Here is a 22487-nt window from a genome sequence, read left to right as displayed (position 1 = left end):
GTGAAGACTGGCGTGCAATTTATGATCTACACGCAGATAAATCTCGCAAATACAATGATATTTGATATAAATTCAACAAGAATTTCACATTGTTTTGGCGGTAATAAGAAATATTATTATTATTATTTCAATTATATTGTCTCTCCGGAATAAATTTAGAACGCTTATTATAAATACCGAAGTTGGATTTTTCTCCAGATACGAGGTACAGGCAACTTTTCCAACTTCGGAAGTAGTGCACTGGACTCGCCTAAAGATGCGCTAAACAACGCATCAATTAGTTTGACATATAAAACTTCGGAAGAAAGTTCGGTTCGGAAGTCCCAACAAAAGATATTTTAGTTACTAGATTAAGATTGTCGCTTCGGTTCCCTTTGTTCTGCTGTCCGGAACATGTTGGGTACCAAGCTGTCAAATCGTATGGATTTTCCTTCTTTGACATTAAGCTCCCCTATACTCGCCAGCAAAAGATGTTTCGGACAGCGACGACAGCGACAATCTTTATCTAGTAACTAAAATATCTTTTGTCCCAACTTCCGAATTCTAAGTTGGTCCTACGCCGACAATTGGAGCTTTGATGTTGCACGAAGAAGAAGAAGAAGCAGAAAGATGATAATTGAAAAAATCTCCACTGGAAAGAGTAGTTGTAGTATGTAGTACAGTCGGGACTCACTGGTTGGGATTTTAATAGGTACTTGGGTCACTTTTTAGTTGGGCCTTCACTGGTTGGGCTATGGCCCAACTAAAAAGCAACCGTACGTCAAAATTCAATGTAAACACGGAAAACGGGATTGGGCGTCACTGGACATCATTTGTGATGTTCAAGTCAAAATACACGTGCTCAAATGGCTGTCAGTTGACCCAACTAAAAAACCGAATTCGTTAGATGGGCCGAGGTCGTGGCCCAATCAGCGAATCGCGACTGTAGTTGTTTTACAGTAGCTTGGAAGGCAAGCATTTCCGTATTTCATGGTTTGGATATTCGCTGAAAAATTACGCAATAACGTTCGAAATTTTAATAGGGTGGGTGTAACAATCATCGTCATAGTTAAGAACTACCTATTAAAAATAAAATAAAATAAAAGGCCTGTGGGTGTGTTTGATATACAGTCGCGATTCGCTGGTTGGGCCACGACCTCGGCCCAAGGACTAAAACACTAAAGCACTAAAACAGGAAAGTGCATCACATTCTATTAAACCATGTTTGTTCTTTGTGTGTAGTATTTGGTTTTGGATTCCATACACTCTAAGCTCTCTTAAGACCATCATCAATTTAATCACTTTGTTCAGAATGAGCCCTCCATCCCGGCAGTCCTGCACGATGTGGTCAAACTATTGTTCAGAAAGTATATGCGCAATAGAATCGTGTATGAAATACGCTATCTGCCATCGTCGACACGCCCATCTTTCACAGCAGGCCCATGACCATGGCTAGTATCAAGAATATGAAGTAAAAGAGGCGTGGCACAGAGACGTATATATCCTAAATATCAACTGGTACACTGAAATGTCACGAGCGACTCCCAAAGCAGAAGGGTGAACTGTTTGCTATCAAGCATCTGGTTCCTATTAGTCATCCGAGTCGAATCGAACGAGAGCTAATCGGTGGGGCTAGCAATGTAGTTGGAGTTGATTTATGCCTCCGTCGACAGCAGTCGGTGGCAATTGTGCTGCCATTCATCGCCTATGATCAGTTTCATGTGTACTGTGATAAAATGACACCAACTGAAACTCAGCTGTACATAAAGAATTGCGTTGAAGCGGGTACATAAATTCAATGTGATCAATCGGGATTTAATACCAAGCAACTTCTTGTACAATCGAAAGAAGCAGACTTTGCTAATTGATTTTGGGTTGGCTCAGGATATTAGTAACCGAGTCCTCAGATAAGCATTAGTTGAACCGATGATAAGTCTCGATAAACTCTCGAATATCACAAAAGATCTGTGAGACAAGCCAAGCCCACCGTTATAAGTATCAGTAGCAATCTAAAGGCGGCCCAACACCCACAGCAAGGTAGAAGTAGCAACTCAACTACGGTAGCATTAATCCCCCAGAGAATGGCCCATGGTGGATCAATAACCCACCAATATAACATTTCTTCATTGATTGGTACTGCAGCGAAGCTTGACGGTGTGTGCAGTTGCTTCGGTAAAAATTAGGTTTGCAACATTTGTTTGGTGGAATACCGGAACCAAAAGCAGGGACTAATACCGGGATCTGGCACTCGGAATTTTCTTGTGTTGCGCTTAAATCTCATTCGGTGTGTAGAAGTCCTAGGTATACAACTGAAAAGACGCTAAGCAGACGCTGTCAGCTATCAGTTTCCCGCATGATTCTTTTCCGTGCACACATAACTCACAGCATGGATGTTTTTTTTTAATGTTTTTTTTTTCCAATCTGTCATTACATTACCTTTGTTATGTTTGTTATAATTTCGAGTTTTTGAGTGAAGAGTTCGCTGTCCGGATTCCGGAACCAAATTGCGCCAAGGAGTACACCAATCGGAGCCATTTGAATCACCACATCTGGAACACCGAAGAATCCACATCCAACCAGATTCGATGCAAACGTCTTTCTTGAACCAAAACCTTCGCCACCGAGCGAGCGCTATGCGACGGCACCAAGACCTGAAGGACGTTCTCGGCAAATCATGGATCTGCGACGAATGCGGCGAGCAGCAACATCTGTTCCACCGGTTCCACCATACTGGGCAGTATCCGCACGATGTGAACACTGTGAACCTGTTTCATGAAATCATTGCGACATTATCAGACAAACCAAGCCATTCAGAAGTGTACGTCGGAGTTCACGCGTTGGATGCATTGCTCACCGGAAGCTGCAGCGCATGACTTTGTATCAGTGCGACATTTGTGATCGAAAAGAACCCTAAAGCTCACATCCAGGTGCATCAGAAGCGTCACGAAGGTGGCAAAGAGCAGGAAGTGTTCTAGTGCCGTATGAGGGATGTGCCAAATTTACGACTACGACCGTAATCTGATGGCCCATGTCAAATCTAAACACGGAGTCCGAAAATACGTCTTCAACGTGGGGTTCTGTGACCGGGTGTTGTCCACCCAGCAGAAATTGGACCAGCGCCAGCGGATACATGAGTCGGCAGCGAAGACTGTTCCGCGGATGAAGCTGCCAACAGAGCTTCATTTTCATTTATTTAGTCTACATCTATACAGATAACACTGAATCAACAATTTGACGCCACAATACACGGTTCGAGGCCGCATCTCTCCATCCTCGAATACGCCCCACGCTCGCCAAGTCGTTCTGCACCTGGTCTGCCCATCTCGCTCGCTGCGCTCCACGTCGTCTCGTACCTGCCGGATCGGAAGCGAACACCATCTTTGCAGGGTTGCTGTCCGGCATTCTTGCAACATGCCCTGCCCATCGTACCCTTCCGGCTTTAGCTACCTTCTGGATACTGGGTTCGCCGTAGAGCTGGGCGAGCTCATGGTTCATTCTTCGCCGCCACACACCGTTTTCTTGTACACCGCCAAAGATGGTCCTAAGCACCCGTCTCTCGAATACTCCGAGTGCTTGCAAGTCCTCCTCGAGCATTGTCCATGTTTCATGTCCGTAGAGGACTACCGGTCTTATTAACGTCTTGTACATGACACATTTGGTGCGGTGGCGAATCTTTTTCGACCGCAGTTTCTTCTGAAGCCCGTAGTAGGCCCGACTTCCACAGATGATGCGCCTTCGTATTTCACGACTAACGTTGTTGTCAGCCGTTAGCAAGGATCCGAGGTAGACGAATTCCTCGACCACCTCGAAGGTATCCCCGTCTATCGTAACACTGCTTCCCAGGCGGACCCTGTCGCGCTCGGTTCCACCCACAAGCATGTACTTTGTCTTTGACGCATTCACCACCAGTCCAACTTTTGTTGCTTCACGTTTCAGGCGGGTGTACAGTTCTGCCACCTTTGCAAATGTTCGGCCGACAATGTCCATGTCATCCGCGAAGCAAATAAATTGACTGGATCTGTTGAAAATCGTACCCCGGCTGTTACACCGGCTCTCCGCATGACACCTTCTAGCGCAATGTTGAACAACAGGCACGAAAGTCCATCACCTTGTCTTAGTCCCCGGCGCGATTCGAACGAACTGGAGTGTTCGCCCGAAATCTTCACACAGTTTTGCACACCATCCACCGTTGCTTTGATCAGTCTGGTAAGCTTCCCAGGGAAGCTGTTCTCGTCCATAATTTTCCATAGCTCCACGCGGTCTATACTGTCGTATGCCGCCTTGAAATCAATGAACAGATGGTGCGTTGGGACCTGGTATTCACGGCATTTTTGAAGGATTTGCCGTACAGTAAAGATCTGGTCCGTTGTCGAGCGGCCGTCAACGAAGCCGGCTTGATAACTTCCCACGAACTCGTTCACTAATGGTGACAGACGACGGAAGATGATCTGGGATATCACTTTGTAGGCGGCATTAAGGATGGTGATCGCTCGAAAGTTCTCACACTCCAGTTTGTCGCCTTTCTTGTAGATGGGGCATATAACCCCTTCCTTCCACTCCTCCGGTAGCTGTTCGTTTTCCCAGATTCTGACTATCAGTTTGTGCAGGCAAGTGGCCAGCTTTTCCGGGCCCATCTTGATGAGCTCAGCTCCGATACCATCCTTACCAGCTGCTTTATTGGTCTTTAGCTGTTGAATGGCATCCTTAACTTCCCTCAAGGTGGGGGCTGGTTGGCTTCCATCGTCCGCTGAACTGACGTAGTCATCTCCTCCGCTGCCTTGACTTTCATTGCCTGTACTCTCAGCGCCATTCAGATGTTCCTCGTAGTGCTGCTTCCACCTTTCGATCACCACACGTTCGTCCGTCAAGATGCTCCCATCCTTATCCCGGCACATTTCGGCTCGCGGCACGAAGCCTTTGCGGGATGCGTTGAGCTTCTGATAGAACTTGCGTGTATCTTGAGAACGGCACAGCTGTTCCATCTCCTCGCACTCCGCTTCTTCCAGGCGGCGTTTCTTCTCCTGAAAAGGCGGGTCTGCTGTCTCCGCTTCCGTCTATAACGTTCCACGTTCTGCCGGGTACCTTGCTGCAGCGCGACCGCCCGCGCTGCGTCCTTCTCCTCCAGAATCTGTCTGCACTCTTCGTCGAACCAATCGTTCCGTCGACTTCGACCCATATACCCGACGTTGTTCTCCGCTGCGTCGTTAATGGCTGCTTTAACTGTACTCCAGCAGTCCTCAAGAGGGGCCCCATCGAGCTCACCCTCTTCCGGCAACGCTGCCTCGAGATGCTGCGCGTATGCAGTGGCGACATCAGGTTGCTTCAGTCGCTCTAGGTCGTACCGCGGCGGTCGTCGGTACCGAACATTGTTGATGACGGATAGTTTTGGGCGCAGTTTAACCATCACCAGATAGTGGTCAGAGTCGATGTTAGCGCCACGATATGTCCTGACGTCGATAATGTCGGAGAAGTGCCGTCCATCAATCAGAACGTGGTCGATTTGTGATTCTGTCTGCAGTGGCGATCTCCAGGTGTACCGATACGGGAGGCTGTGTTGGAAGTAGGTGCTGCGAATGGCCAACAGAGCTTGTACACGTCCGATTCGAACCACAAGTGGAACGGGTTTTGATCGATCAGAGTCCGGACCGGCGGCCACTGCTTCGATTTCGACCGACTCGGCTTCCGAGCCGGAAGTGGAATTTAGTGCCGTTATGGCGACGGTTCTGTAAGGTCAGTTAGCCCGGATACAGGATCAGGTTAGACGGGTGCCGGAACAGTCCGGTCAGAGTTTAATCTGTTTCGGATCATTGATTAAGTAGTTATTTATTCTAGCCCTTTTATGAACTAAAGTTCTATATTTTATTGAATTTCCCGTGGAATATGAATCACTGTAAGAGTGTAAGGAAGTATTTATTTCATTATTAGAGGAAAATGCTTTTCTAATCTCTGGTCAATTTCATTATAGAGTACATGCAGTGAATCGCATATCTGTCTTATCTTTGCAGGGTTTCCTATTCATATGGGACAAATATGCGATTCACGGCAGTATACCCCTGTATCTATATACACAATCCTATGCTAAAATGTGCTCGTTATTCATTCATACTAAGGCCGATGTGTCAAGTGGTCTATGCAGTACTCAAGAGTTTTCTCCATTCGGCTCGGTCCATGGCTACACGTCGCCAACCACGCAGTCTACGGAGGGTCCGCAAGTCATCTTCTACCTTGCCCGCTGCACACCTCGCATTCTTGTGCACGTCGGATGGTTGTCTAGAACCATTTTCACCGCGTTTCCGCCGACATTGTGGCTACGAGCCTGGCCCACCGCAGTCGTCCGATTTTTGCGGTGTGAACGATGGATTGTTCTCCCAGCAGATCATGCAAGCAACTCGTAGTTTATTCGCCTCCTCCCAAGGCACCACTCGGCAAAATGTGCCCGCGGCACAGCACACTTGTGGCACATATGGGCACACTTTCAAGTTTTTACTGCAGAGCCTTCAGTGTCAAGCAAGGATGTCATGTGTTTGAAAAGAAACAAAACTGACATAAACAAACAAAACTATTCTGCTGAGGGTGTCCATACGTGGTTCCGTGAAGTTAGCTAGTACCCACCTTGTACCTATAGGTCTTTCGTGACATCGTAGAAACCGGCATTTCACTGTCTTCCAAGTCGACAGAACGAAGCAGAAGGACGTCCATATCATCAATGTGCGCGACGAACCTGGCAAACTTTTTGGAGCTGTTCCTCCTGCTGCCGGGCATCGACGTGAACAAACCAGAAATCGAAGACAACACACTGCTCCACAAGATGGCTCGCGAACGTTGTAAACATGTTGATCATATACAGTGCAATATTTCGCAATAATTCGCTTATCAAATAGTATGAAGTGGCTGATTACTCCGGAGACAAAACCAACATCGACGACCAACAGGATACGATGATGAGTGTATCGGTAGGTGATTCTCAACAGAACACCAATGATGTAAAGAAAATTATTTTGAGCTTTTTAGTGGAATGTCTTCACTTGTCATAAGACGAGTTTGTACAATCCCATTGAATTCCACCACCTTATTGTATCTTGACAGATACGTATTTCGACCTCAACAGTAAGGCCGTCTTCAGTGTCACTTGAGTCGAGTCAAGTACGAGACACTGAAGACGGCCTTACTGTTGAGGTCGAAATACGTATCTGTCAAGATACAATTAAGTGGTGGAATTCAATGGGACTGTACAAACTCGACAAGTGACCAATGATGTAGTTGAATTTGAAACAAAGAGGATCAGTTTTCGTAATAAAAAACAATTATAATTACTCATTCGAAGAAATGAACTTTTTTACATACATATACGGTACTGAAAAAATGTGCTAAGCGTTCATTTATAAATTACATAACGCTAAAATTAACCATTTTCAATCCCTATACCCTCCCACTTGTATAAAAGGTTTCTAAAATATATATTAGCCATAACGTTCTGGCAGACCCCCACCTACCCCATAAAACGTTATTTCTTCGTCTTCTGTGGCTTTTGATTCCCACTGGAACTTGGACAGCTCTCCAACTTAGTATTCTATTAGCATTCCCTCAGTTATTAATTGAAAGCTTTTCAATGACCGCCATTGCATAAGTATGTATCTTGTGTGGCAAGTACAATGGATACACTATGCGCAGGGAGCTGAGAATGTTTCCCACCCGAAAGGCAATCCTATGCCTTTGTTCGCAAGACTAATTGGAGACCCCCGTTATGCAAGAACAAATGTCTATAGTGCTTATTAAAACCTTTGTCCTTCGGAAAATATTCCAAAGTTGCATTGGGATTCGCACCGCTTCGTACTTGCCCTTCTTCTCGACCTCAATTAATCCTTCATCCCTCAAAGGTTACGTTATAGCGGCGAACAAGTTTTGAATACTAGGGTATAATGCCCAATAGTGGACCCCCTAGTAGCTGAATTTTGTTCTTCCTGTCATAAGGAGTAGAAATTTTCACGATACATACAAAAAACACTCAAATACACGACGTTATTCATTGAAATTAACATTTTAAAGTCTGGCTGAATTCGCCCTATAGTAGACCTCCTGTGGGTCCATAATAGGAAATTGCTTCCCTATAGTCGACACTTATCAAGCAAGCAACTAACAAATCAAGATACCAATTATCCAATCAAGCAACTAATCAACCAGCCATCAAGCAAACAACAAACGAATCAAGTAACTAACTAAACAATAATTTTAACCCACTTCCAATCAATCAAGCAACAAATAACCAATCAAGCAACTAACCAATCAGCCAACCAACCATTCAAGTAAGCTACCAATCAACTAGCGAACCAATCAAGCAATTAACCATTTAACCATTTAACCAACTAACAAATTAACTAATCTATCAATCAACCAACCAACTAATAAACCATTCAAGCAACCAAAAAACCATCCAATTAACTAGCCAGCCGACCAACCAATCAAACAATCAATAAAGCAATCAATCAACCATTTATGCAAACTATCAATCAACTAACCAAGCAATAAAACAATGCCTTTACCAATCCACTATTCATTATATTTTTATATTATACTAGTCGACCCGGCAGACGTTGTCCTGCATAGTAGGCGAAAATGCGCGTTGTGAACTACCCATGTGAAATTTCCATACAGTTCTTAATTTTAGTTTTTAACAATTTGGTCAACCTTATTTGTGATTTTTGCATGAGAAAACATCATATAAACCCGTCGGAGCTCTCGCGACGATTGAGTTTTTCCTTATTTCCTGATGTCGCAACTGCATCGCGAGTAGTACGTATCTATGCCACCGCCGTGCGCCATGATGCGCACTAGTGCGACAAAAGGAAACGGGAGAAAACTCGATTGTCGCGAGAGCTCACTTCGGTTTTCAGCTGGAAGTACAATGAGAGTCTTCTCCATTCGGCTCGGTCCATGGCTACACGTCGCAAACTACGCAGTCTACGAAGGGTCCGCAAGTCATCTTCCACCTGATCGGTCCACCTTGCCCGCTGCGCACCTCGCCTTCTTGTGCCCGTCGGATCATTGTCGAGAACCAGTTTCATCGGGTTACTGTCCGACATTCTGGCTACGTGCCCGGCCCACCGCAGTCGTCCGATTTTCGCGGTGTGAACGATGGATGGTTCTCCCAGCAGCTGATGTAACTCGTGGTTCATTCGCCTCCTCCTCGTACCGTCCGCCCTCTGCACCCCACCATAGATGGCACGCAGCACTTTTCTTTCGAAAACTCCAACTGCGCATTGGTCCTCCACGAGCATCGTCCAGGTCTCGTGTCAGTAGAGGACTACCGGTCTAATGAGCGTTTTGTAGAGTGTCAGTTTGGTACGGCGGCGAACTCTATTCGATCGGAGTGTCTTGCGGAGTCCAAAGTAGGGTAGAGAACCATTTGGGCAGTTCCCAGCCAGCCCTCATAGAGTTGTTTACAGTTTATTTTTTCCATCGATGTTTATTTTTATTCCATTTCAATACTTAAATTAAAGATTTTTATAAATAATGGCGAAGTTATCCGAGTGGTGGTAGTGCTTGTCGGTGCACGTTGTATGGATCTACCGGAAACAGCAAGCGGAAAACTTGATACTTCCCAAAATAGCAGGAATAGAACGTTTTTTCCAAGAATCCGCGATGAAGGCACTGTAAAGAGAGTAAACTATATTGAAAATTGCGAAGGTCGAAGGTTATAAAGCATACTAACTAGCTTAGCAATCGGCTGCTATGTACCCGGAGGCATTTGCCGCAGTAAAGATTGGCACAGGTGCTCGACGTATGGATCTTCTGGGGAACAGCAAACGGAAAACTTAAAAGTGCCCAAAACATTCCATGACGAAGGTGCTGTAAAAAGAAACAAAATTGAAATTTGCAAAGGACAAAGCTTGTATGAATGATACAAACCAGTTCAGCAGTCGGCTGCTATGTACTGGAAACAATTTCCGCAGTTTGGCACAGGTTTACTGCTGATTCAGGAGGAAATCCAAGGTTTTCGATCAAGACCGAGACGAGAAGAAGATGACGCAGCACATCCATGGACCAGTAGAGAATTATTTTTCCACGGTTGCTGGGAAAATTAAAATTTGATATGAAGTATAAATATTGAGCATTCTGGAGATTTTCACTTGTTATGGGGAAATCTACATATACCTGCTGTGGATCTGCGGAATCCTTCAGAAAATCTAAGGATATACAGGGTGTTCAATAAGTTCGAATACACTTTTAAAAAATGTTTAAAAATTTAGTTTAAATTATTTCTTTTCCCAGTTGAATTTCATAGAAAGTATTGCTTATAAGGAACGTTTGTAACATTTCTTTTGGAATGACCTCTATTTTGTACTTCTTCACGAGCTTTAAACAAGCGGAATTCGTCTAGGGATTTCTCCAGAAACTCGTATAGGAATTCATCCTGGAATTCCTCCAGGAGTTCACCCGGGAATTCTTTTAGAAATTGCTCCCGGAGTTCTTCCAGGAATTCTTCCGGGAATTCCTCCTGGAATTCCGCCAGGAGCTCCTCTGGGAACTCCCTCAAAATTCCATTGGAAAATTCGGATCGGAATTCGGAAAAAAATCGGAATTCCTCTGAAAATGTCTCCAGGAAATCCTCTGTTAATTCCTCCTGAAATTCCATAGATTTCTCCAGTAATTTAAGCAGGAATCCCTTAAGAAATTCCCCCGGGAATTCCTCTAGCAATTCCTGTGGGAGTTCTTCCAGGAATTCCTATGAGAACTCCTCCAGGAACTCCTACAGAAATTTCTCCAGTAATTCTTCCTGAAATTCCTCCTGGAATCCCTCCAGAAATTCCTCCAGGAGTTCTTCTGGAGATTCCACCAGGAACTCCATGGATTTCTCCAGTAATTTCAGCAGGAATCCCTTCAGAAATTCCTCCAGTAATTCCTCTGGGAACTCCTCCAGTAATTCCTCTGGTAACTCCTCTAGGAATTCCTCAAGAAATTCCACCAAGAATTTCTCTAGGAAATATTCCAGGAATTCCTCTGGGAATTACTCCAGGCGTTTCTTTTGGAATTTCTCTGGGAATTCATCCAGAAATTCCTCTGGGGATCCCTCCAGGATTTCCTCTGGGGATTCCTCCAGGAATTCCTCGGTAAATTTCTGAAAAATTCCTTCGGAAATTTCTAAAGCAATTCCTCCGGGAATTCCAACTAAGAACTCCTCCAGGAGTTCCATTGGGATTTCCTCCTGGCGTACCTTCAGAAATTACTACAAATTACTCTGTGAATTACTCCAGGAATTCCTCTGTGGATTCTTTCAGGAATTCCTTCAAAAATTCCACCTGGAAATGCTATGGGAATTACTATGGGAATTCTTCCAGGAATTCCTCCGGGAACTACTACAGGAACTCCTCCAGAAATTCCTACAGGAACTTCTCCAGAAATACCTTCCGGAATTCCTTCGGCAATTACTCCAGGAATTCCTTCGGTAATTCCTCCAGGAATTCCTTCGGTAATTCATCCAGGAACTCCTTCGGTAATTCCTCCAGGAATTCCTTCGGTAATTCCTCCAGGAATTCCTTCGGTAATTCCTCCAGGAATTCCTTCGGTGATTCCTCCAGGCATTTCTTCGGTAATTCCTCCAGGAATTCCTTCGGTAATTCCTTCAGGAATTCCTTCGGTAATTCATCCAGGAACTCCTTCGGTAATTCCTCCAGGAATTCCTTCGGTAATTCCTCCAGGAATTCCTTCGGTAATTGCTCCAGGAATTCCTCCGGTAATTCCTCCGGTAATTCCTCCAGGAATTCCTCCGATAATTCCTCCAGGAATTCCTTCGGTAATTCCTCCAGGAATTCCTCCGCTAATTCCTACAGGAATCCCTCCGGTGATTTCTCCAGGAATTCCTCCGGTGATTCCTGCAGGAACCCCTTCGGTGATTCCTCCAAGAATTCCTCCGGTGATTCCTCCGGTAATTCCTCTGTGGATTCCTTCAGGAATTCCTCCAAAAATTTCTTTGGCAATTTCTATGGGAATTCTTCCAGAAATTCATCCGGGAACTCCTACAGGAACTCCTCCAGAAATTCTTACAGGAACTACTCCAGAAATTCCTCCAGGAATTCCTTCGATATTTCCTCCGGGAATTTCTCTGGTAATTCCTCCAGGAATTCCTTCGATATTTCCTCCGGGAATTTCTCTGGTAATTCCTCCAGAAATTCCTCCGGTAATTCCTCCAGAAATTTCTTCGGTAATTCCTCTAGGCATTTCTCCGGGAATGTCTCTGGGGATTCCTCCCCAAGAAACAATTCAGAGCCATAAATCAACAAGCTTGTTGAACAATTGTTATATAGAAGCGATGGTAGTTGAACAATAAAGCATGTTTAAGAAGTTGTTTAATAAATGTTATACTGATTGAAATCACCACATTAGTTCCCTGTTTTGTTGTTATTTGAATAAAGCATCGAATAAAAGTTTAACAAATGTTGCTCTAAAATTTCCCTGGCAGGGTGAAGTACAGTTGTATTATTCACTGTAAATATACTTTATTCCACCAAAGTAAATCCTATTTTGTGTAATCAAGTTGATATTGAATAACATGTTTAAGTGATGCTTAATAACATTTGTTAGAATTTGTTATTCAACAGCGCTGCCGAAGTTGTACAATTCAATGAAGTAATGTGTCTTATATTAGATTGAAAGCCTTTGAACCAAACATCTTGATTAATTGTGAAATAAGTTTACTGTATGATAACTGTTAATTGTAGTGATGTTCTTTCAAATGTTGTTCAACACAACATAATTGCTGTTGATTCATCATTGTTTACAAAATCAATTATGTCGTATCTGGCTGTGCTGATGTCACTGTGCTTTGATTTTTTTGTGAAAATGGATAAATCTTTTTAAAAGTTCGAAAAGAGTGGTACATATCATATCAGTGGTTAGTGAAAAACACCGGTTGTTGTGTAGGATGCTACAAGTACAACACAAAACAGTGGAAAATGCAGCGACATTCGCAAAACTCAAAGCTGTACCAAATCCTACGAATGGTATAAAGCTTGTTTTTGCTTAATATCATAAAATTATACTAAAAAGCATAATTTCAGACCGAAGCTGTTTGTTGTTGCTGTTTTCATAGTGATGGGCAACGGATGCGCGCACGGATTGACTATTGAAGGCAGATTGTTTCAGAATTCATTATTCAACGATTCTTAAACTACAATCGGGGCAACTACATTCGATGCTCATCTGAATTTGTATAAACGTTGCTGTGCAAACGTTTTTAACAATATTGTTCTCATATACATTCTATTTAATAAACATGTTCAAATGTTGTTTATGCAATGTTTGTGCAATGAATTGTTCAATTTGGTGTTAAATAATTTATAACTACATTTAACATGGTCGATTTATATGACCTTGCATGGAGCAGCGGAAGAGCAAGCGGATGTCAATCGAAGGGTCCTGGGTTCAAGCCTCACATTGTTCGAGATTGTGATAACTGTAGTAATGACTAGTTGATGTAAAAAAAACAAGTCAATGTTCTATAAACTAATTAGTTAAAAGATAAAAATTATCCGTAAGAATTAGTGCTCTTTTAACATTTTTATAAAAAAGTGCTTGTTGTGGAAACTTCTAATAAGCTTTATTTGAGATATTCCTTACAACAATTTAGATGCAACCAAAACCAACGTTATTCAACTTGTATACAGGACTTTTTCTCAAACTAATGTTGAATAACAGTTTCCTCCAATCTTCTATTTACACAAACAACAGTATATCAAACAGCCTTATTAGTAAAACGTTGAACAAAAGCTTTATTAGTTCGGGTAATAAGCTTTGTAGTAACAAGCGTTGAATTAATGTTGTTGTAGCTCTTTCATTGTTTTTGCAGTTGAACAATCGAAGCAAGGTGATAGCTTAAACATTTATTTCAACATGCTTATATAACTGCTGTTGTTGAATAGATTCTCCATTTTTGGGCGAACAAGGTTGGTATAGTAGTATCAATTGCAATAAATCAATCATAATTAAACATACAGCTGAATAACGCAGCTGTAAGAGACATTTCTTCAAACAACAATTGTTTCTTGGGTCCTAGAATTTCTTCGGGAATACCTCCGATGTTTCTCCGGTAAATCCTCCTAATTTCTCCAGGAATTATTCCGAGAATTCCTCTGGGAATTACTCCAGGCGTTCTTATATGGGAATTCATCCAGGAATTCCTCTGGGGATTTCTTCAGGAATTCTTCTCTGGATTCCTCTAGGAATTCCTCCAAAAAATCCTGCTGGAGTTTTCCGGAAATTTCTACAGGAATTTCTTCGGGAATTCCAACTAAGAACACCTCTAGGAGTTTCTTCGGGATTTCCTCGAGGAGTTCCTCTGAAATTCGTCTAGGAGTTCCTCCGGAAATTAAAGTTCCTGAAGAAATTTCATTCCCGATTCCCGATGGTTCGATTCCCGGTGCCGGTCTAGGCAATTTTCGGATTGGAAATTTTCTTGACTTCCCTGGGCATAAAAGTATCATCGTGCTAGCCTCATGATATACGAATGCAAAAATGGTAACCTGGCTTAGAAACCTCGTAGTTAATAACTGTGGAAGTGCTTAATGAACACTAAGCTGCGAGGCGGCTCTGTCCCAATGTGGGGATGTAATGCCAATAAGAAGAAGAAGAAATTTCAGGAGGAATTCCACGAGGAGTTTCCAGGAGAATTCCCGGAGGAATTTTCGAATTTATGTTAGAATAATTCTCACAGGAATTCCCGACTTCTCGGAGAAGTTCCCAGAGGGTTTCTGAAAAAAATTCCGGAGGAATTCCCAAAAAAACTTCAAGAGCAATTCCAGGCGGGCTTCCCAGAGTATTTCTTGGAAGGCTCCCCGAAGGAATTTCCGGAGGACTTAATGAGCACTCCAGTAATTCGCACTCGAAGATTATTTTAGGTGTATTAAGCATTCCCGAAGGAATCTCTTTGAGTAATTCCAGAACCAATTTCTGGAGGCATGCCCAAAGCAATTCTCGGAAGAATTTTAGAAGAATTCCCGGAGGAATTCCCAAAGCAAATCCCGAAGGAGTATATTATTTTCTTCTGCTTTATTTTAACGATACTTCTCAAACCGCCTCGTGATTTATTCTGAAATTCTTTTGGTATTTCTTGTGGATTCCAGGTAATTCCTCTGTGGATTCCTCCGGTAATTCCTCCAGGAATTCCTTCGGTAATTCCTCCAGGAATCCCTCCGGTAATTCCTTCAGGAATCCCTCCGGTGATTCCTCCAGGAATTCCTCCGGTGATTCCTCCAGGAGTTCCTCCGGTAATTCCTCCAGGAATTCCTCTGTGGATTCCTTCAGGAATTCCTCCAATAATTGCTTTGGGAACTTCTATGGGAATTCTTCCAGAAATTCTTCCGGGAACTCCTACAGGAACTCCTCCAGAAATTCTTACAGGAACTACTCCAGAAATTCCTTCGGTAATTCCTCCAGGAATTCCTTCGGTAATTCCTCCAGGAATTCCTTCGGTATTTCCTCCAGGAATTTCTTTGGTAATTCCTCTAGATATTTCTCCGGTAATTCGATTCGACTCTGAGGATTCCTTCAGGAATTCCTCTGGGGATTCCTTCAGGAATTCCTCTGGAGATTCCTTCAGGAATTCCTCTGTGGATTCCTCTAGGAATTCCTCCAAAAATCCTGCTGGAGTTTCCGGGAATTTCTACAGGAATTCCTCCGGGAATTCCAACTAAGAACACCTCTAGGAGTTTCTCCGGGATTTCCTCGAGGAGTTCCTCTGAAATTCGTCTAGGAGCTCCTCCAAAAATTAGAGTTCCTGAAGAAATTTCATTCCAGATTCCCGATGGTTCGATTCCCGGTGCCGGTCTAGGCAATTTTCGAATCGAGAAATTCCCGAAGGAATTGACTGACAATCCTCAAAGGAATTGCCGTCCTGAAAAAACTCCCGAAGAAATTGCCTGAGGAATTCCGGAAGTAATTGCCTGAGGACCTCCCGAAGGAATTGCCGGAGAAATTCTCGAATGAATTGCCAGACGAATTATCGGAGGAAATCTCAGAGAAATTCCTGTAAAAGCTCCCGAAGTAGTTGTAATTGTAAGTAAAGTAATTCCTGAAAGAATTGCCGGAGGAATTCTCAAAGGAATTTCAGGATGAATTTCCGAAGGAACTGCCGGAGGAATTCCCGAAGGTATAGCCAATGAAATTCCCGATGGAATGGCCGAATAAATTTCCAGAAATATTGCCGGAGGAATTTACAGAGGAAACATTAGAAGAACTCCTGTGAAAACCCCTGAAGGAATTGCCGGAAGAAATCCCGAAATAATTGCCTGTCGATTTCCCGAAGTAATTTCCGGAGGAATTCCCAATGGAATTGCCAGAGGAATTTACGGAGGGCTTTCCGAAGAAATTTCCGGAGGAATTTTCTAAGAAATTGGCGTAGGAGTGATCGAAGGAATTGCCGGAGGAATTCTCGAAGAAATTGACAGATGAATTTTCTAAGAAAATGCTGAAGGAATTTACAATGGAATTCTCAAAGGAATTGCTGAAAGAACTGTCGAAAGAATTACCAGAGTAATTTCCGAAGAAATATTCGGAACAATTCACGAAGGAATTGCCAGAGGAAATCCTGAAGTAATTACCTGAGGAATTCCGGAAGGAATTGCCGGAGGAATTTTCAAGAGTTCCCAAAGGAATTTCCGGACGAGCTCCCAAAGGAATATCCGGAGGAATTCCCGAAAGAATATCCGGAGGATTGCTCAAAAGAAATCCCAGAGGAATTCGTGGGAAATCTCCCGAAGGAATTGCCGGAGGAATACCCGAAATAATTGCCTGAGGAATTCCCGAAGTATTGTCTATCCGGAATTATATTAGAACGCGTTTTATACCGAAGTTGGATTTTTCTCCAGATACAGGCAACTTTCCCAACTTCGGAAATAGTGCGCTGGATTCGCCTAAAGATGTGCTAAACAACGCATCAATTATTTTGACAGATAAAACTTCGGAAGAAAGTTCGGTTCGGAAGTCCCGACTTCCGAATTCTAAGTTGGTGCTACGCCGACAATAATTGCCTGAGAAATTCACGAAGTAATTGCCAGAGGAATTTACGAAGGAATTTCCAAAGGAATTGCGGGAGGAACTCCAAAAGAAGGAATTCTCGAAGGAATTGCTGGAGGGATTCTTGAATGGCCGGAGGACTTCCGGAATAAATTCTGAAAGAATACTCGAATACCAAAAGAAACTGCCATAGGAATCACGCGATGTTTTCTTGAAGAGATTCCGGAGGAATTCACAAAAATTTAAAATGTATTTCTAAAGGAGCCCTTAAAAATATTTCTGCAGAAATCTCATGAAATGATTTTGAAAGTATATCCGGAGAAATTCGTGGAAAACAGCTTTGATGGTATTGGCTGTAATTAGTCAAAAGAGTCAGTTTGGTCAACAATTTATTCAGTAAATTATTCAAGTCTATTACATCTATGTAAATTAAAATTGTGCTGAATATAAATCAAATATTCAAATAATCTTTGGATGAATTACTGATGAAATTCCTATGAATACTCGAAGGAAATCCCAAAGAAACTCTCCTCTTAATTCTAGAGAACAGCTTCAAGAAGTTCGCGAGGAATTTTTTAAGGAATCTTGTAGAAATTTGAAAAAAAAACTCAAAGGTGCAGCCCAATCGGGTTGTACGCAAAGATGACGTAGAACTAAGTAGCTGTATATAATATACATGTTTTTGTTTCATACTTTTTTTTCGATGCGACCAAAGCAAGCATTTTTCAAGCCCAAAGTGAATCGGTTTTCGTTGTTTATCCTGTGCTCCTGAGATTGAGTTAGCATTACGAACCTTAGTGATGTATATTATTTAAAAATGATGATGAAAATAAATTTTTCAAATAATCGAGGGTAAAAAACACTCTCAAGCGATAACACATCCAAATTATCAATTGATAAAGACTCGCTAGAGAGTAAGAATAGTTCGATAACTTTATCTCGATTCGAAGCATTGGTTAATGCTACTTTTGAACTTATTTTCCTACATAACACCAAAACACAATACCAAACATCCGATTGAACTTCTTTGTTGATATTAAATTGTAAATTAACGTCCGAGTCGGGTGGTTTAATCCCCGGAAATAGGCAAATAACTTTGATTGAACTGAACCTGAGTTGCGTGCTCTTGCCTACGCAATGCGGTCGGGTCTGAGTTTGACGACCGACTGGCAAATAGCTTACACAACCTCACTTGATCAGTACAGTTGCTGATGAAGAATGTGTATAGCCGCCAGACATTCTAAGGGTCTGTCTCATTTGGAGAATTAAACTTAAAAGTGACAGTTCGAAAATTAAGAAATCACCCCGTTATAAGAATGGCTGGTGCTACCCAGCAATTCCAACAGGACATCGATGTAAAATGATTCGATATCTGTCAAAAGTAATCTTGCTCTGCGAGCAGGGTTATTTGATAATTATTGAAATGTCACTTTTAAGTTTAATTTCAGTTTAATTATCCAATTGAGACAGACCCTAAATACTCATGCTCACTCTGATGTGACAGTGTACTATACACATGTGGAAGTGTTGGCTTGAGAAATGGATTGCGAGTGATTTGACTATGCGTCCAATTTGGGGAATCTCGAGCTCGTTCAGTAGCCGCTGGGTTGCGAAGGCCGACGGAGGTCCTTCGTAGCTTAGTTGGTTGAAGCACCAGTCTAGCGTACTGTAGGGTCATGGGTTCGAGTCCCATCGAAGGGAAAGTGGTTACCTCCAATACATTTTCCAAATCAATATCTTCCACATAACGTACATAATCACATATGAGTTTTCATAACATTGTAAATTAAATTGGTATTAGTTAGGTTTACATTAAAATTATTATTTTGTGTTATTATCAATAGACTGCAAGATTTGAAAAGTTATCGCCGATGAAAACTTGCGTACTGATAATTGCGTAAATGATAATTCCAATAATTATCGTATGAGAATGATTCAGCACAACCCTGGCTGATAGTGTACCGCTGCAACCATCACCGACGCAAACTGGAACAGAGACTAACCACCCTCACTAGGTCATTCCAAACCCCTGGTGGTACATTACTGAAGAATCCATCCAGAAAGCTGGGCTGTCAACGGTGTTTGATGGTCATACTATGGAGGAAGCCAGAGTAGACGCGACAAAGAAGTTTGAAGGTTTATTGATAAAAATCATTATTCCTTAGCGTAAAGTTGCGTCGGACTTTGCGTTTACTCCGGCAGACATCTAGGAATCAGCAAAACCGAGCCGAATGAAGTTTACCAGAACGCATCCACTGCAGCAGCGAAGAAGATTCCGACTCCCTCTTCTTCTTCTACTACTTTTTCTTCTTCTCTATTGGCATTACATCCCCACACTGGGACAGAGCCGCCTCGCCGCTTAGTGAGTTCCTTTACTGGCATCGACGCAATAAACGTAAGCGAAAAGCTGCCGTCAAACGCCCCCAAGCTTTCGTTAGTTGGCAGAAACGAACTGCACCTTAGCTAAAAGCCCTGTAAGTTGCATTAATTTGACTTCTATGCTGGCTTGAGGTCTCGAGTTAGCCTTGTGAACAAAGGCTCAGAAACCGGAAATGACGAGATCGATTCTTGATCCGGTCTAGGATGTTTTTGGGTGGGTGGGTTTTTATAGTGTATCCATTGCATTTGCCACACAAGATACTTACTAATGCAATGGTGGGCATAGAAAGCTTTCAATTAATAATTAAAGAATTGCTAATAGATTGCTAAGTTGAAAAGCAGGCAAAGTTCCAGTTGGAATGTAGTGCTATGGAAGAAGAAGCTTGCGATGCACTTATGAGATTGACTGATTCACCGAAAACCGATTGCTAAACTGTTAGCAAGTTTTCAATAGTAAATAATAATCATACATAAATACTGTAACACACTGGAGTCGGTTTTCACGCGGAGGATATGGGCCGCGTAAATTAAAACAACGTAAAAACCGCGTAAATCCCGAAATATGTCTGAATGAACCGCGGAAATTTCGAAATTCGAGTAAAAAAAAATCGCATAAAAAGCGAATCGTGTAAAAAGAATCGCGTAAAAACGACTTCAGTGTACATCGGGAATAAAGCGTTGACTCATCCTTGATCGAATGGTCCAAGAAAATTGAAAATCCATCGAAAAACAGCTGAGATATTAACGATCAAAGTCTATCATATTTTCGTGACGTTTTTTGATTTTTTGCAATCGTAAAGTGTACCCCAATATAGAAAAGACAGACGTAGTTCTACGTCAAAATGTACAAATTTCTCGATAAAATTAGAAAAGTATATACCTACTTACTCGACTACTGTTACCTATTGGTTGTATTTAGTCGAATAAGTCATTTTTATCAAACACTTTTTGAATTAAGTAAATTAGGGTCAATCAGATCTATTAAGTTACATTAACTAAATTGAAATTGAATGAAAGTTTAACTAAAATAAGTATTAGAAAAATAAACTGAAAATTATAATGAATCAAAAATTAACTTGCCCGGTCTAGTTGTCGCATGTTTTTCTGCTCCGGCAGTTCTTTTGTGGCCAGCATGGAGAATTACATATGAGCGTAACGTTCCAGTAACAAATTCCTCCGAATACTCATGGATGGTGTGCAAGTGAATAATTTCCGGCAGGCTATGGAAAAGTTCAGCCTGGGGTTCAGTATAAGCGGGCTATTTTGCTGAGACGTAATTGGTGCTTGTTTCGGCTATTAAATAAACATATCAAACAGTTAGAAAATAAAACATTGGTATTTTATACATGCTTACATTAGCCGATCGTTCCAGGAAGGTCACGTAGAAGTTTTCAGCGGAAAGTGCCTTGTTTTGCTCCCGCTCCGGTTCCTTAGGTTTTTGCCAACTAGGGGCACAAGGTTCATTCTCAACATTTTGTGATAGGCTATTTCGCGGTCACCGTTTTCCTCGGCTGCCGATCCTGTGCTGCTCCAATTTCCCTTTCCGCCCCTTGACGGTATATAAATAGTTCTCTATCGGTGTCAATAACTTGTGATTTAATCAAATCAACATTGTGAGGAATTTACGGATGCTGCAAATAGAAACAAAAAAATATAGTTGTAATTCAAATATTATAATATTAAACTTACCTTTAGACGGGATATAAATTAATTGTAGAACCAGATAACAGTTTTAATTTCAATAATCCCGAAAACGAAAAGGAAACTGTAGAAGCGAAAAAACCAAAAACACTTTTGGCGCGCGTACATTCGATTTTGTCAGAGACGTCAATCAGCCAAAACTGTCAAAACTCACAGCAAACACTTTCAAATAAATTTACCATAATATGAGTAAAATACACTAGCGCCTCTGGCGGTGCTGGTCTCGTCAGCTCATCTGGGTTGCATGAATTTTAAATCGGTTCTTCGGGACTCCGATGTCCCGGTTATTAGTTCCTGCCAAAAGGCCGTTGTCGACATTTGGGTTGCCAGCATCATATTTCTTGTCGGTGTTTTCGGCGATCATCGCATTAAAAAGTCTGCTAACATATTAGGGCGTCACGTCAAAATTTCCCAACGGAAGCAGCCACTGGATCTCCGGAAGCTGTCACTGAAATTTCGTTTCCGCTTTCGACGTCTGCGCTCGGCAGCAAGATGAGAAATCTGGCGCCGAGTCTAGCCACGTTTACTAATGTCAGCAAATTTTGGACGATGTTTTATGTGAGCATTTTGAATCAAACAGAGATTTTTCGGAAGATTAATACTCTGACAGTGCATACGGTTTGCTGTACAAACTGTTGGAGATCAATCCACACAATCGCATCTTCACTGAGGAAGCTCTAAAGCATCCCTATTTCACGGACGCTCTATTGGACATCGATGGAAAATGATTCGATATCTGTCCAAAGTAATCTTGCTTTGCGAGCAGAGTTATTCGGTAATTATTTATTGAAATGTCACTTTTAAGTTTAATTTCAGTTTAATTACCCAATTGAGACAGACCCTAAGGCTGTGAACCATTTGAGCGATTCGTTTAACATTTAGTTAAAATTTGACAGTTCGATGGTTATTTTCCCATCGTGGTTAAAATTCTACCCCGAAGCCGACCCATTTGAGTTTAGATTTGGCGCCAATTTTCTCGTGAAGAAAGTTTAACTATCGAACTGTCTAATACTAATGACACACTGGTGGTATTCGTACCATGGTACAAGTTGTACCACAGGTGTGTCACCTTGTACCATGCTGGTACAACGTGGAAAACCGTGGTACAATATGTACTAGGGTACATAACCGTGGTATACCACGGTCCTTGTACCACCAGTGTGTCTTTAGTATAATCTAACCATGCTCCGGAGCAGGGTTATTTTGAACCACAGAGAAATAACCATCGAACTGTCAAACTTTAACTAAAAGTTAAACGAATCGCTGGAATGGTTCACAGCCTAAGTGCACTTAGTGAACCTAAGCACCCTAATACTAAAGACACACTGATGGTACAAGTACCACGGTTATATACCCTAGTACATATTGTACCATGGTTTTCCACGTTGTACCAGCATGGTATAAGGTGACACACTAGTGGT

General features: G+C 42.2%; 1 pseudogene; it reads left to right on the top strand.

Moving 5' to 3' along the window:
- The first annotated feature begins 2382 nt into the window (after nucleotides 1-2382).
- LOC134221583 (zinc finger protein 39-like) lies at nucleotides 2383-13826 on the top strand (annotated as a pseudogene).
- The last annotated feature ends 8661 nt before the right edge of the window (nucleotides 13827-22487 follow it).

Source organism: Armigeres subalbatus, chromosome 3, assembly GCF_024139115.2.
Source record: "Armigeres subalbatus isolate Guangzhou_Male chromosome 3, GZ_Asu_2, whole genome shotgun sequence".
NCBI classification, from domain to species: domain Eukaryota; kingdom Metazoa; phylum Arthropoda; class Insecta; order Diptera; family Culicidae; genus Armigeres; species Armigeres subalbatus.
Note: the sequence above shows the minus strand (reverse complement) of the source record. Positions and strands in the feature narration are given on the sequence as shown.